Source organism: Musca autumnalis, unplaced genomic scaffold, assembly GCF_047663935.1.
Source record: "Musca autumnalis isolate F117 unplaced genomic scaffold, ASM4766393v1 scaffold_2, whole genome shotgun sequence".
Classification (NCBI taxonomy): Eukaryota; Metazoa; Arthropoda; class Insecta; order Diptera; family Muscidae; genus Musca; species Musca autumnalis.
In genome coordinates this window covers 162,829,214-162,845,617 of record NW_027411755.1, presented here as the reverse complement: position 1 = coordinate 162,845,617, position 16,404 = coordinate 162,829,214, and the positions used below count along the sequence as shown (strand labels likewise).

Here is a 16,404-nt window from a genome sequence, read left to right as displayed (position 1 = left end):
GATGAAATCATCGGGTGGTAATAAGCAAATTGGGCAGGAGCTAAATAGTAAGTCTCCCTTAGACGAAAGCATAAGAAAACTTGGATTGAAAATATCGCAGTTGGCTGATTTTGTAAAATCTAAGTCAAACATACATAAAGATATCACCTCAATGACGCGTGAGTTACAGGCTTTATTTGTCAAAGTAGCAGATGACTCAAATAAAGTACCTGCGAACTGCCAGAATGCACAGGTGGATAACAAGGAGACCCAAACGGAGGCCTGGATAAAACCTCAAAAAACTGGGAACACCTAGCACTCCAGCACTAAAAAGAGGCCCAAAAACTCAAAGCCCGAAGGAGAGTAAAACCAAGAAGAAGAAGGAAGCTACCCAAAAGAAAACAGAGGATAAGCCAGCAGAAGCATTCTCTGAAGATATACTCAAAAACACAGGGGATCAGGTTCACGAAGCAACGAAATATGACTGGAAGAAAGTACATCCGAAAGCTAAGCGGAGAATGAAACCAAGCAAACCGGATGCGCTGATAATAAAAACCTGTGGGGACTCGTCGTATACGGACATTCTTAAGCAGGTGAAGAGAGAACCAAAATTGGCAGTTGTTGGAGAAAATGTCAAAAACGTTCGAAAAACAGAAAAGGGTGAGTTGATACTGGAGCTCAATAAGCCGTCGCATCAGCATACAAACGAATTCCGCGATGCAATTAAGGAGGTGCTTGGAAGTACAGCAGAAGTTCGATCGCTGACACAAGAAGTGCTTTTAGAAATAAAAGACATAGATGAGGTGTCAAATAAACAGGATGTACTGGACGCAGTCAAAGCTGTCTCTGAGAAATTTAGTTCTGTGGAAGTATCTGCTATAAAGTCACTGAGGAAAGCATATGGAGGTACTCAAACTGCCACAATTGCCTTGAATTCAATACTAGCAAATATTATATTAGAAGGGCCGAAACTACGTATTGGATGGGCTGATTGCCGAACACGTCCAAAACTTATGCCAAAAAGATGCTACAGATGCCTGAACTTTGGTCACCCGGCTGCAAAATGCCAAGGTGAAAATGACAACTCAGGTTGTTGCTTCCGATGTGGGGAATCTGGCCATAAGATTGCTTCATGTACGAAGCCCCCATGTTGTATACTGTGTAAAAACACAAAAGCAAACCCGAAACATGTAACTGGGTCAAGGGTATGCCCCCAATACAAAAAGGCGCTGAGTCAACTCAAGACCTCAATATGAGATATATGCAGATAAATCTAAATCACTGTGAAGCTGCGCAAGATTTATTAAGGCAAACAACCCAGGAACTAAATATAGACCTGGCAATAATCAGCGAACAATATAGGAATATAAAGGCAGAAAGCTGGTCAAGCGATATCACTGGAACATCTGCAATTTGGTCTTTACAGAAGCCAATGCAAAACATATTAAAAGAGACAGGGTTTGTTCGCGCTACGGTCGCAGGAATAACAATATACAGCTGCTACATTCCACCGAGGTATGACATTGAGGAGTATGGGAGAATAGTGGATAAATTAACTAATGATGCTTCAAAATGGAAGCAAATCATTATAGCTGGCGACTTCAATGCGTGGGCAACAGAATGGGGGAGTCCAAGAACCAACGAGAGGGGTCGAATACTACTGGAATCACTTGCCCGACTTGATGTGCTGATAATGAACTCAGGAACCAGTCCAACATTTAACCGAAATGGCGGAAGTTCAATCATTGATGTTGCCTTTGCCAGTACTAGTATATGTAGTCGTCTTTCCTGGCAAATTTTAGATGTGTATACCCATAGCGACCACAATGCCATAATAATGGATCTAAGTGAACCTGCACCTGCAAGCACTCGCGACCAGAATCCAACAGGTTGGAAGAAAATTCCCTTCAACAGAGAGATATTCAAGCGATCAATTGAAGGCATCACATTAAATGGTTCCCCAGAGAGAATGGCGCAACAACTGATTACAAACATAACCCAATCGTGTAACGCTTCGATGAAAAAGAGAAAGCGAGGTGCAAATAAATCCCCAGTGTATTGGTGGAACCACGAAATAGCTGAACTACGGAAAGACTGTATCCGAGCCAGACGACGATTCATACGAACTCGTAATAGAGCAGATAATGATTTACATCACCAGACGCTCAAAGAGAAGAAGAAGGAGCTTAAAGCTGCAATACGCCGTAGCAAACGCAATTGTTTCCTGCGCATCTGCGATGAGATTGAAAATCAACCCTACGGACTAGCTTATAAACTAGTGACCAAAAAGCTGAAAATCTTCAAAAACAACGCACCCACAGAAGCTGCAACGTTGAAAAATATAGTAAACCATCTTTTTCCACGCCAAGAGGTAACACCCTGGGAAACATTCGACCCCGGTGGATGCTTTACATTCCCACCTGTTACTCTCACAGAGATAATGACAGCCGTCTCAAGATTCGAGGATTCAAAGGCACCTGGATTAGACAACATTTCTAATGCTGTTGTTAAAGAAGTTGTTGGATGCTGCGGCGATCAACTGCTACAGTTGTTCAATTCCTGTTTGCAATGTGGATCTTTCCCATCAATATGGAAAAGACAAAGGTTGGTACTATTACCAAAAGAAGGGAAGCCACTTGACACACCATCGTCATATCGGCCCCTATGTATGATCGATACATTTGGGAAGCTATTGGAGAGTGTTCTACGAAATAGACTGCAAGAACATGTCGAAGCTACAGAGGGCTTATCCGAAATACAATTCGGCTTCAGGAAGAATAGATCAACGGTGGAGGCCATAAAAACGGTCGTTGACATTGCAAGAACCGCAATAGATGGCAGGAGTTGGAAGAAGGGTACAAAAGAATACTGTGTGATCATAACCCTGGATGTTAAAAATGCCTTCAATACAGCAAACTGGGAAAACATCGTGAATGCCCTTATTCACCTTAACATACCACCTTACCTAGTAGCTATAATTAAAGACTACTTTCGACAAAGAGTCTTAATATATGAATCAGACGAAGGAGTCAAAGAACAAAAAATCACAGGAGGAGTTCCACAGGGGTCTGTCCTGGGACCGCTGCTATGGAACATTATGTATGATGGGGTTCTAAGATTAAAACTACCAGAAAAATCCAATATAATCGGTTTTGCGGACGATATAGCTTTGGCAATAGTAGCAAAGACTATAGGAGAGGCGAAAATAGTGTCAGAAGGCACCATCCACGTCGTTAAATCTTGGCTTAACTCAAGGGGATTGCAATTAGCAGAACACAAAACGGAAGCCATCCTAATAACAAGCCGCAAAAATGTGGAGTATCTTGAACTCCAAATAGGCGACTGTGTGATAAGAACTGCAGAAAGTTTAAAATATCTGGGAGTTATGATAGATAACCGTCTATCCTTCAAACAACATCTCGACTACATAAAACTGAAGTCGGGTAAAACATGTGCAGCGCTATGTCGAATCATGCCAAATACGAGGGGTCCTAAGTATCTGACCAGAAAGATGTTAGCAGGAGTAATCAAAAATATAATCCTTTATGCAGCACCAATATGGGCAAAATCGTTAAGATTCAAATCGTACTGTGAGAAGATAAATTCTGTGTATAGGCTTGTTGCACTTCGTGTGGGTTGTGCATACAGAACTGTATCCGATGATGCTGCGTTTGTTATTGCAGCAATGACGCCGATTGATCTGTTGGCAAAGCAAGCGGAACGCACGTTTGAGCTTCGTCGCTCAACTACAAATGCTGGTGACGTGGAGGCAGCCACAAGTCAAACCATGGAAGAGTGGCAGAGCAGATGGACGACGTCAACAAAAGGCAGGTGGACGCAAAAACTAATACCCAACGTTGACACTTGGTGTAACAGACAACACGGCGATTTAAATTTCTATCTAACCCAATTTCTAAGTGGGCACGGATGTTTTAGGTCGTATCTATTCCGCTTTGGACTCGATAACTCGCCCTTCTGCCCGAACTGCGCAGAAGATGTAGAGGATCCCAGCCATATCTTATTTGTGTGTCCTAGGTTTAATGAGGAAAGGATGAACTTGGAGTGGCAAATTGGAAGTACAATAAGTGTAGAAAACATAATCCAGTTAATGTTGGAGTCCCCACAAAACTGGACTTATGTATGTGAATGCATTAAATCCTTAATTTTGGAATTGAAGCGTCAAGATGAGATTCGGAGAACGATGTAATTACTAGCTGGGGTCACTAGTACCATTCCCACCCTACGAAGAAATGCTTTCTTACGGCGGTACCGTAGGGATTGTGGAACAGCGATATGGGGTTATTTTAGCGTGTTAAAGTCTCGCACACCTGGCATGCCGGGTTGCCAAAGTCTTTCGATGATTTTTTCCCCACGAAAAAAAAAAAAAAAAAAAAATAACATGGAGGGTATAATTAAATTTGTCATTCCGTTTGTAACATATCGAAATATTCATCGGAGACCCTATAAAGTAAATATATTCTTGATCAGGGTAAAAATCTAAGTCGATATAATTATGTCCGTCTGTAGAAATCAAGATACATCTCGCAATTTTTAAGATATAATAATAATTGTTCCACAAACATCCCATAAGGGACAAGGGAGACTTCTCTCATATCAATGAGTGCACCCCGATTCATATTAGCTCAATGATATGGGACCTACAGTTTATCGCCGAGTCCGAACGGCGTGTCTAAGACACCACTTTTGTAGAGAAGTTTTACATGGCTGAAATACGCAGAAAATGTCGCCAACATTACTGAGGGGTATTTTACCACCGTTGAAAAGTGTTTTGATGTTGCCTAGCCGGGGAATCGAACCCACGACCTTATGTGTGCAAGGCGGGTGTGCATAACATTGCATACCCAAATTTTTAAGATAGAGCTTTGTAATTTCGTATAGAAGTTTCGATTACTCCTAGATGTTTGGTTTGCAAATGGGCTATGTCGGTCCACGTTTTGATATGACCCCCATAGAACTGCACCACCCGATTTTCGGTATTTTGCAGGTTTTAGCCTCATTATCACACCGACATTGCTGAAATTTGGTACTTAGTCTTCTCTGGGGTATAAAACTTGTTTTCCATGCCTTTTTCTAGCCCCCATTGTACGGTACCTCCCGATTTTCGGTATTTTGAACGTTGTTGCCACAATAATCCACCGAAATGGCTGAAATTTGGTATTTAGTCTTCATATGGGGTATTAAAGTTTCCACATGAAATTTTTCGGTATAGGTCCACACCTTCATACAATATTCCTAGGAAATGGCTGAAACTTGGTACTTAGTCTTCGTTGGGGGTATTCAACTTTCCCCCTTAAATTTTTCGGTACAGGTCGACGCCTTCATATTGCCCCCATAGAACGGTACCTCCCGATTTTCTGTATTTTGAAGGTTGTGCCTCAATATTCCACAGAAATGGCTGCAATTTGGTATTTGGTCTTCATATATGGTACTAAAAGTTCCATATGAAATGTGTTGGTATAGGTCCATGCCTTCATATGGCTTCAATATTCCTCAGAAATGGCTGAAATTTGGTATTTGGTCTTCATTTGGGGTATAAAGCTTTCTCCCAGAAACTTGTCGGTACAGGTCCACGCCATAGTATAGCCCCCATAGAACGGTACCTCCCCATTTTCGGTATTTTGAAGGTTGTGGCCCAATATTCCACCGAAATGGCTGAAATTTGGTATTTGGTCTTCATTGAACGTTCCATATGAAATTTGTCGTTATAGGTCCACGCCTTCATAAAGCCCCTATAGAACGGTAGCACCCGATGTTCGGTATTTTGAAGATTTTAGCCTCATTATCACGAAATGGCTGAAATTTGTACTTAGTCTTCGTTAGTGGTATTAAACTTTCCCCTCATAAATTTATCGGTATATTTCCACGCCTTCATATCGCCCACACGGTACCTCCCATTTTTCGGTGTTCTGAAGGTTGTTGCCTCAGCAACCACCCGAAATGGCTGAAATGTGGTATTTAGTCTTTCTTGGAGGTAAAAGCCTTTCTGACTGAAATTCGTCGGTATAGGTACACGTTTCGATATAGCCCTCATAGAACGGTACCTCCCGATTTTCGTGATTCCGAAGGTTGTGATGTGAATATCCCACTGAAAGACTGAAATTTGTTATTTAGTCTTTCATGGTGTTATAAAATATTCCAGAAGACATTTATCAGTACGATCCGCAGGCTCCTATATTCCCCATAGAAGCGTATCTCTTGATTTTCGGTATTTTGAAGGTTTTACCGAAATATTGAGTCTTAAAAACTTCCCCCAGATCGACGTTTTGATATAGCCCCCATGGAACAGTACCTCCCGAATTTCGGTATTTTCGGTTAGCCACATTGTTTTACCGAAGTTGCTGAAATTTGGTATTTCATCTTCTTCATAAACGAAAGGAAACTAATTGCTCCATTTTACTTCAATACAACTCGTGGTGGAGGTTGTAAAGGGTTCGGCTTGGCCGAACTTAACGCCGCTCGATGGTTCAGAAATCGATTTTCCTGGCCAAAAATCAAAATTTTGTTTTGTCATTTAATTTATATAGGGGTTCGATAGTAAACATATCGAAACTAAGGAAACCAAAAAGATAGGTCAAAATATTGGATTGCGTGGGCGTGGGGTGCACCTAAAGACGAACATTTTCCCCATTTTTGGGAAATACATAATTTTTGCAAATATCTGGAGAAAGAATTAGCTATTTCTCGGAAACTATAACAGATATTGTGTTCATTGTTTTTTTGTTAGGTAGCACAGAGGGGAAATTTGTGTTAAAAGTTGATCAAAAGCCCTAGAAAGCTCATTTATAGTCGGATTGATATAAAATTTTGGACAAAGCATATCTTCTGTACAAGGATTAATCCTATATAAAATAATGAAAATCGGTCCAGATTTGGATGCAGCTTCCATATATTTTCGCATCTGATATGAGATAAAAATGCACCAAAATCACTGAAATTTGACACATGCAACCTGAACTAGCCTAAAAAAACATTGAGCCAATTTTCAAACAAATCGGTACAGATGTATATATAGTCCCATATACATATATTTCATTCCAAATTTTATTTTTTGAAACTTACTTAAATTAAATTTTTCTCAATTCACATGAGAAAAGCCGTGAATGTTTCTGAATAATGCAAACATATTTGATAGGTGTTGGCTTAGTCTGATAAATAGGAGCCCCGGTTATAAGGCAGAGCAAAATTTAGTGTAAGTAAACCTTGCAATTCCATATAAAAATATTTCATATATTAGTTGAGAAAAATTAGATTTTTTCGGAATGGCGCAAATATGCGCAATTTTTTATGATTGAATCTGATATTTGAGACTCAAGCGCATAAAACATTAGAAGAAACTATGGTCGGGAAACGACGGGGAAATAAACTTTTTCACTATTGAAATTGTAGTAATCTTAAAAATTATCATAAACAATTTTCATAAAGAGGATATGTATCACCAGTATTAAAGAGCAAAGATGTAAAATCAATCTGAAAATTTTAAATGCTAATCTTGTTCGGAGACTGTACAAAACAATAAATCTTGAAAAATATAAATTTTCGTGAAAATAATGTCATTTTAATGTTCACCTAATTTCTTAGTTTTCGAAAATTTACTTTTTGTTTTCAGTATGGCTGAGTTCAATCCATTGATGCTCAAAATAAGAAAGAGAGTAAAGTAGTGAGAGAATTACAAGAAAGTTTTATCAGCATTCAGTGGTTGCTAGACCTGTGACCAGTAAACATGTGGCGGATGTGTGCTGTTTTGTTCAGTGTCCCCACTAAAATTATGCGTATATCCATGCACATGTTTACTTGTCGGCTGCTCAGCGACGACTGATTGTTATTCTCACATACGTTAACGTATATGGATGATCTTGGCTGGTTCAATCGACTGCTGCATTGGATTGGTTAATCTTACAAGGTCGAGGATGGTTATAGCAAATGTAGAAAAGAGTCTGGTTGCCGTTTATCAACATTTTTATACCCTACACCACTATGTGGAAAGGGTATTATAAGTTTGTTTTGGTAAAAATTCATGTAACACCGCGAAATATTCGTCAGAGACCCCCAATGTGGTATACCAATCTTCATATCTCGGCGAGATAAAGCGATTTTGAGATGTGTGTCCGTCTGTCCATTATAAATTGTAATCAAACTCCAGACCGCAATTATGGACCGATCGTCACGAAATTTGGTATGGAGGTCGGTTTCACATCAGAATAGATCGCTATTTTAATTGGTGATGATCGTGAAATATTTAGCGGGTGAAATGGACCAAAAACATAATTTTTATCAGATTTTGTAGATGCTCTGTAGAACGCAATAATAGTCAGATCGCCTCGAAATTTTAAGTAAGGTAAGAGTATATGACGAAGAAGTTGCTTGCAATTTGAGATGGCGATCAGATAATATTTAGAGGGTTAAATGGACCAACACTTTTGTGTGAAAATTGTGAAAAATTTTAGTATAGAGCTTATATCTTTATTCTTGGAAGATACATTCCGGGCAAGTAAGCTATACTTGGAAGAGGAACGCTTGACCTTTCTATTGATGTCAATTGTGTTGTTGTGCATGATAAGATAACAGAGTTACAGCCTAATATACCCTGTTATTTGTTTGTAGTGTAATGATAAACACGCTAGAGGTCGCAATTATAGCCCAATAATCACGAAATTTTGCACGAGGTTGGGAGTTAAGTAGAGGAAGATGCCTATAATTTTGGATGATTATTTTATATTATTTAGCGGGTGAAATGGACCATTACTTTTGTATGAAAAATACAACAAAAATATTTTTGGTCTATATTTTATTTCCTGGAGGGCATATAACGGCAAAGTAGACTACATATGAAAATAGAACTACTGATCTTCCCACTGATGAAAATTGAAATAAAGCGAAACAATTATTAGGTTGGAAATTTTGATATGTGGAAAGGTAATTCCCAAGGGTAAAGGTGTAGGGTATTGCATGGTCGGCCCTGTCCGACTATAGCCTTGGCTTACTTGTTTCATAAAAAAACGATTTTCATATTTTGAGTTTTGAGCAACTTTAGGCCTATGTTTCTCCTCTGTGGGTAGGTAGGATGGTAGTTGGTCTTTAAAAATAGTTTAAACAAATTACCGTAGCGTTTACACAACATGAGCTATTTTACTTTTCCTCAGGTACCAAATTTTATGAAATTCCAAATTTAGTGGACTAGAACTTTTGTGGAACAACCTGGAACAATGTTCTGTTTTCACAGAAAAATACCTGAGAGTCTCCTCTTTCGGCCCATATACACTTTTGTACACGTACCGTTCCGTCCGTTTAACACTTTGTTTAAATTTTTTGAAATTACATGGGTAAAAACGTGTGTTTTTCCATACCGTTTTCCATATGAATTACAGCTTTTTTACACAAATGGACATTTTTGAGTATATGAGTTTTTATACGAGTTATATAAGTTCTATGAAAACCCAAGGAGTATTTTTTTTTAATTTTTGAAAATTGAAAACTGTTTTTAAAAAAAAAATTTTAAAATGTTGAAAAAAATGTTTCGATTTTTTAAAGTTTTTTTTTTTTTTTTGGTATTTTAATAGTTTATTTATTGGTGTTTGACCATCTTTAATATATATGAAGATATAAAAAACACAAAAACAGTCACATTTTGAAGAAAAATAGTAAAAGAACACAAAAGTTTAACTTGGCCTTAGATTTTTCTGCAACTACTAGCCCGAATTTTAGCGGTTATAATTCATCTGAAGGCTGATTGTGTTATCTGTCTAACAAAAGAGAATTTCGAAAATATCTCTATCCGTTCAAAAGTTATTGAAAAAACGATTTTGAACCACTGTGCGCCGTTCTATATATATTTGTTGATAGTTAATTTAATCCTTTTTTTCTTCTTTTAACAGATCTTCATCTGGTCTTGGTAAGTTCAATATTTTTGGTTGCGCCTAGTTTCCTATTGTTGTGATGGTGTAATGTAAAATGTTACTTACGTCACCATTAACTGATTGTTATACAGATTTTCTTTTGTTCATCCCACTAAAAAATACATTCTGCAGTCTAATTAATTATTTATGAATTATATTTATATATTGGCTGTTGTCCTTCCTTTTTCTACTTTCTTTCTTCGGGATGTGACACTTCCAGCTTTATGTGGTCCTACCTACCATGTGGTATTGTACTCTTGACAGACATATACGCAATATTGCTGTTGTGAAAACATTTTGTACGATTTTTTCTTTTGCCTCTGTTAATGTTCACCACAGAAAAAAATAATAATTTAATTCTCTTATTTGCATAAAAAATAAATAATCATGTTGCAATAAGAAAAATCACCAAATTCAAACCTAAAGTGACCCCAAGTGAGAGATTTAACGAAAATTTGTCGCATTAATGTTGAGCCATAGCAATCGCTACGTTAGCTTTCTTCTCAATTTAAGTTTGAATGTGAATTTGTTCCTTTTTTGGTTGGCGCAATCTTTTAATTGTGTTTCAACCAGTGACGGGTTGTCAAATACTACAATATATTTTTCATACTATATGAACATCACACGAATTTGTAATACTTTCCGTGTTTGTTAAACAAAAAGGGTAAGAAATATAAAAATAAATGTGTGGTGGTTTGCAAAATGTTTGATTTGCACAAAGAAACTTTTTTGAGATTTTTAAGGGGTCCCAATAGGAAAAATCACATTAATCCCATAATGCCATACTTAAAGTACGGACATAACTCCCAAAATTGATTCGGGATTTATGCCCGTTGGGAGTTATTTTACCTCACCGTTTAAGCGGGCTTATTTCTTCAATGAGTTCTAATTGATTTGTGTTATACCCAGCACAATTTTCTATTTCTGTGGATTTTTTAAATTGACTGTACGAAACCTCAACAATTTCTCACACTTCTCATTCCTGGCATCAGTTTTATTTTGTTTTGCCTGTTGTTGTATAATTCTTATTGAGCCACAATAAATTAAATTTAATTTGACACTTAAACATGCCGAAAAAACTACCTGCAGTATTGACCCCCCCTGCATGGTGTTATGCTTTTACCAATAAAAGTTTGTATGTTTTAATATGTCCATTTGCCTTCCATCCATATCGTGCATTTGTTACAGTTCTTCTTTATTTTTGTTTTACTGTCCTACAAAAGCCATGACCATATCCAATGAAAATGAGACCTGTGAATGTTAGCAGATGGAAATGTTAATCCCTTATGCGCAGGATATGGCATAACAAAACGAATGTATAAAACAGTCAGAAGCAGGGCAAAATAACGAGAGAGAAAAAATAAATAAAAACATCATAAACTGTGTCAACGCCAAAGTCAATATTTGTTAATGTCAGATTTATACACATACATACTCGTATGTATGTATGTAGGTAGCACTTAAAGAGAGAAATATTGTCGCTGACATTTTTTTGAAGGATCTTTAAACGGTTGCCTAGACGGTTAGAACTTAGACTTAGACAAAGGATTATGATTCAATCTGATGGCTGGGAGTTTTGTGGATGATCAGATAAAGGAGCATATGGAAACAGAAAGAGGGTCTATAGAAGCACCAATTCTTTCAGAAAGCGTTTATAGAAGCAGCCATTCTTTCAGAAAGGGTCTATAGAAGTACCTATTCTTTCAGAAAGTGTCTATAGAAGCACCCATTCTTTCAGAAAGGGTCTATAGAAGTACCTATTCTTTCATAAAGGTTCTATAGAAGCAGCCTTTCTTTCAGAAAGGGTCTATAGCAGCAGCCTGTCTTGCAGAAAGGTTCTATAGAAGCAGCCTTTCCTTCAGAAAGGGTCTAAGGAAGCATCGTTTTTTCCAGAAAGGTTCTATACAAGCAGACTTTCTTTCAGAAAGGGTCTATAGAAGCACCATTTTTCTTCAGGAAGGGTCTATAGAAGCAGCCTTTCTAGCAGAAAGGTTCTATAGAATCAGCCTTTCCTTAAGAAAGGTTCTAAGGAAGCATCGTTTCTTCCAGAAATGTTCTAAGGAAGCATCGTTTCTTCCAGAAAGGTTCTATAGAAGCACCCTTTCTTTCAGACAGGGTCTATAGAAGCACCCTTTCTTTCCGAAAGGCTATATAGAAGCAGCCTTTCCTTCAGAAAGGGTCTAAGAAAGCAACCTTTCTTTCAGAAATGATCTATTGAAGTAGCCTTTCTTTCAGAAAGGTTCTGTAGAAACAGCCTTTCTTTCAGAAAGGTACTATATAAGCACAACGTCTTTCAGAAAGAGTCTTTAGAATCAACCTTTCTATCAGAATGGGTCTTTAGAAGCACCCCGTCTTTCAGAAAGAGTCTATAGAAGCAGCCTTTCTTTCAGAAAGGTTCTGTAGAAACAGCCTTTCTTTCAGAAAGGTTCCGTAGAAACAGCCTTTCTTTCAGAAAGGTTCTGTAGAAACAGCCTTTCTTTCAGAAAGGTCCTATAGAAGCAGGATTTCTTTCAAGAAGGGTCGATAGAAGCACCATTTCTTTCAGAAAGGGTCCAAAAAAGCCTTTCTTTCATAAAGGTTCTATAGAAGCAAGGGTACATTGAAGCACTCTTTCTTTCAGAAAGGGCCTATAGAAGCAGCCTTTCTTTAAGTAAGGCTCTATAGAAGCAGCCTTTCTTTCAGAAAGGTTCTATAGAAGCAGCCTTTCTCTCAGAAAGGTTCTATAGAAGAACCCTTTCTTTCAGAAAGGTTCTATAGAAGCAGCCTCTCATTAAGTAAGGTTTTATAGAAGCAGCCTTTCTTTCAGAAAGGTTCTGTAGAAACAGCCTTTCTTTCAGAAAGGTCCTATAGAAGCACCACTTCTTTCAGAAAGGGTCTTTCAGAAAGAGTCTTTAGAAGCAACCTTTCTATCAGAATGGGTCTTTAGAAGCACCCCGTCTTTCAGAAAGAGTCTATAGAAGCAGCCTTTCTTTCAGAAAGGTTCTATAGAAACATCATTTCTTTCAGGAAGGGTGCATAGAAGCACCCTTCTTTTCAGAAAGGGCCTATAGAAGCAGCCTTTCATTAAGTAAGGTTCTATAGAAGCAGCCTTTCTTGCAGAAAGGTTCTATATAATCAGCCTTTCTTTCAGAAAGGTTCTATAGAAGCAGCCTTTCTTTCAGGAAGGTTTTATAGAAACAGCCTTTCTTTTAGAATGGTCCTATAGAAGCAGCATTTCTTTCCGAAAGGTTCTATAGAAGAAGTCGTTCCTTTAGAAAGGGTCTAAGGAAGCAGTCTTTCTTTCAGAAAGGGTCCATAGAAGCACACTTTCTTTCAGAAAGGGTCTATAGAAGCATTCTGTCTTTCAGAAAGGGTCTATAGAAGCAGTCTTTCTTGCAGAAAGGTTCTTTAGAAGCAGCCTTTCCTTCAGAAAGAGTATAAGGAAGGTTCTATAGAAGCAGCCTTTCTTTCAGAAAGGTTCTATAGAAGCAGCATTTCTTTCAGAAAAGTTCTATAGAAGCAGCCATTCTTTCAGAAGCACCTTTCTTTCCGAAAGGTTCTATAGAAGCAGCCTTTCCTTCAGAAAGGGTCTATTGATGCAGCCTTTCCTTTAGAAAGTGTCTATAGAAGCCCGCTTTCTTTCAGAAAGGTCTATAGAAGCACCCTTTCTTTCAGAAAGGTCTATAGAGGCCCCCCTTTTTAGAAAGGTCCTATAGAAGCACTCTTTCTTTCAGAAAGGGTCTATAGAAGCACCTTTCTTTCCGAAAGGGTCTATAGAAGCTCCTTGTATTTAGAAAGGGTCTATAGAAACATCCTTTCTTTCCGAAATGGTCTATAGAAGCACCGTTTCTTTCAGAAAGGGTCTATAGAAGCACCGTTTCTTTCAGAAAGGGTCTATAGAAGCACCCTCTCATTCAGAAAGTGTCTATAGAATCACCCTTTCTTTCAGGAAGAGTCTATAGAAGCACCCTTTTTTCATAAAAGGTCTATGGAAGCACGCTTTATTTCCGAAAGGGTCTATGGAAGTACCCTTTCTTTCATAAAGGGTCTATAGAAGCACGCTTTCTTTCAGAATGGATCTGTAGAAGCAACTTTCTTTCCGAAAGGGTCTATAAAAACACCTTTCTCTCAGAAAGGGTCTATAGAAGAACCTTTCTTTCCGAAAGGGTCTATGGAAGCACCGTTTTTATGAAAAAGGGTATATAGAAGCACTCTTTCCATCAGAAAGAACCTACAGAGACACCCTTTTTTCAGAAACGTCTATAGAAGCACCTTCTCTTTTAGAAAGGTCTATAGAAGGACCCTTTTTTAGAAAGGTCCTATAGAAGCACCGTTTCTTTCAGAAAGGTTCTACAGAAGCACCTTTCTTTCAGAAAGAGTCTATAGTAGCACCGTTTCTTTCAGAAAGGGTCTATAAAAGCACCCTCTCATTCAGAAAGTGTCTACAGAAGCACCCTTTCTTTCAGAATGGATCTGTAGAAGCACCTTTCTTTCAGAAAGGGTCTATAGAAGCACCCTTTCATTCAGAAAAAAATTTCAATAACTCATATATTTCAGAGTTAATATTTATACTCCACAGGCCATTGTGCAGTGTAAAACATTGCAATATTTGTTTGGTTGGACGCTATGTTTGCTGGTGCTACGCCTAAAATGCGCGTCCATCCATAACATTGTGACATAACAACACACACAAACATAGTATTCTCACTCATACACACTCAACAACAAAGTTAATTTCATTTACAAATTGGCCTATAAACTTTCAAATGTTGCAAAATATGCTGCGACAAAGAACACACCGCTAAATATACGACCCAAATTTTATTCGTTCATCCATCCGCATGCCGCGTTTCCGCGCACATTCTGAAATAACATCCGCAGCGTTAGCGTTACCAATGTTGTATGTATCCACCAAAAAAGTAAATGTTAAATATAAGTGTGTGTACCAGATTGCATAATTATACATTTGGGTACATTTTCCGATATGACCTGGTGCTGAAAAGAATGGTTGGCGGGCAGGCCGGCCGGCCGCCATCATAACGATAACAAATAAAATTTGACACACCAAATTTATTTCTGTTTAGCCAATTTGATGTTAAATGACGCTATGCTGCGATAAAACCATGGATACAATGCAAACAAGTCGAGAGAGCTAGGTAGGTAGGTAGCCAAAACAAACAACAACGTCAAGAGTTTTGGTTGGGTCCAAAAATAATTGTTGGCAAAATTTTGTAGCAATTAAATTATATTTAAAAGCTAATTTAAATACAATACAAAACAAAAATTAGGATTTCGAGTGTTCGTCCGTCAGTCCGTCGAGTTCGCCTAGTCAAATATTGCCGTATTATAACGTGACTGGGCACGTTTGTAAAGCGTAATTCATTCATGGTGAAATTTTCGAAAAGGGACTTAACTAAATTGTTGGGCAATTTAATAATTAAATAAATAAGCAACTTAAGAAGGACTTGGCAATTTGTTTATATCCTGCATCATGAGGGTAATTGTATTATTTGAATAAAAGGGGAACCTGCCATGCCTAAAACTAATGTCGAGCTTAGTGACCAATGATTTTTTGCAAGTGAAAAAGGAAAGCCGAAGATTGGAACCCAAACAAACAACGACCACTATGTGACATGACCACCACTATGTGGTAGAGGCTTATCAGACATATCAGCTGTGAAGCGGCTTCGCTATCATCTAACTTTTCCTCTTTCAAATGCAATTTGTTTTTTTTATAAAGCTGATTTACCAGAAGAAGTGTATCAACATTGAAGATGGGCCATCTCGGTCCTCTACATCCGGTACCTTCCCCACAAAAGTTCATTATACCCTACACCACTATGTGGGGAGGGTATTATAAGTTGGTTTTGGCCAAAAAGTTTGTAACGCATCGAAATAATGGTCCTAGGCCCATACTTATATATACCAAAATGAATGTCTCGACGAGCTGAGTCGATCTGGCTATGTGTGTCCGTCCGTCAGTCCGTCCGTCCGTCCGTCTGTCCGTCTGTCCGTCTGTCCATCTAAACCTTGTAATCACGCTACAGGTCGCAATTTTGATCGGATCGTCACCAAATTTTGGGTGTTGATGAGGGTCCCGGAGGCGAAGAAGCCTATTGATTTTGGTGATGGTCGGATAATATTCAGGGGTCGGAATGGGCAAAAAACTTATTTGGGGAAAAAGTCAAGGTTTTATTTCAAAGCGAATATCTCCGCATCTATAATGGATATATCAAAAGCAAAACCTGCTAATGAAAGTAGAAAATATCACCTTTTCAACGATGTACAGTAGGTTGTCGTAGGTGATCAAACAAAGAAGAAATCGTAATAGCCGCAAATACAACCCATCTTTTTATTTTTGTGATTTGAGTTATAATGACGAATATCACAGCTTTGGTTGGGGATCTTCCAGAAACAAAGCCTGACTATGAAAGAAGAATATCCCACTTTTACAATGATTCAAAGCGGGTTTGCGTAGGTGGCCAAATAACGGAGATATAGCAATAGTCTGTAATACATCCCATTTTTCAAT

At 38.2% G+C, this 16,404-nt stretch overlaps 1 protein-coding gene and 1 long non-coding RNA gene across 2 annotated transcripts in view; one reads left to right on the top strand and one right to left on the bottom strand.

Moving 5' to 3' along the window:
• Positions 1-16,404, bottom strand: part of LOC141394801 (protein eyes shut-like) — a 423,861-nt gene that overhangs the window by 183,332 nt on the left and 224,125 nt on the right.
• Positions 1-16,404, top strand: part of LOC141394803 (uncharacterized) — a 340,204-nt gene that overhangs the window by 164,832 nt on the left and 158,968 nt on the right. Inside the window, exon 3 of the long non-coding RNA XR_012410488.1 lies at positions 9,873-9,889. This is a non-coding gene — a long non-coding RNA (uncharacterized lncRNA). The remainder of the gene's footprint in view (positions 1-9,872; positions 9,890-16,404) is intronic.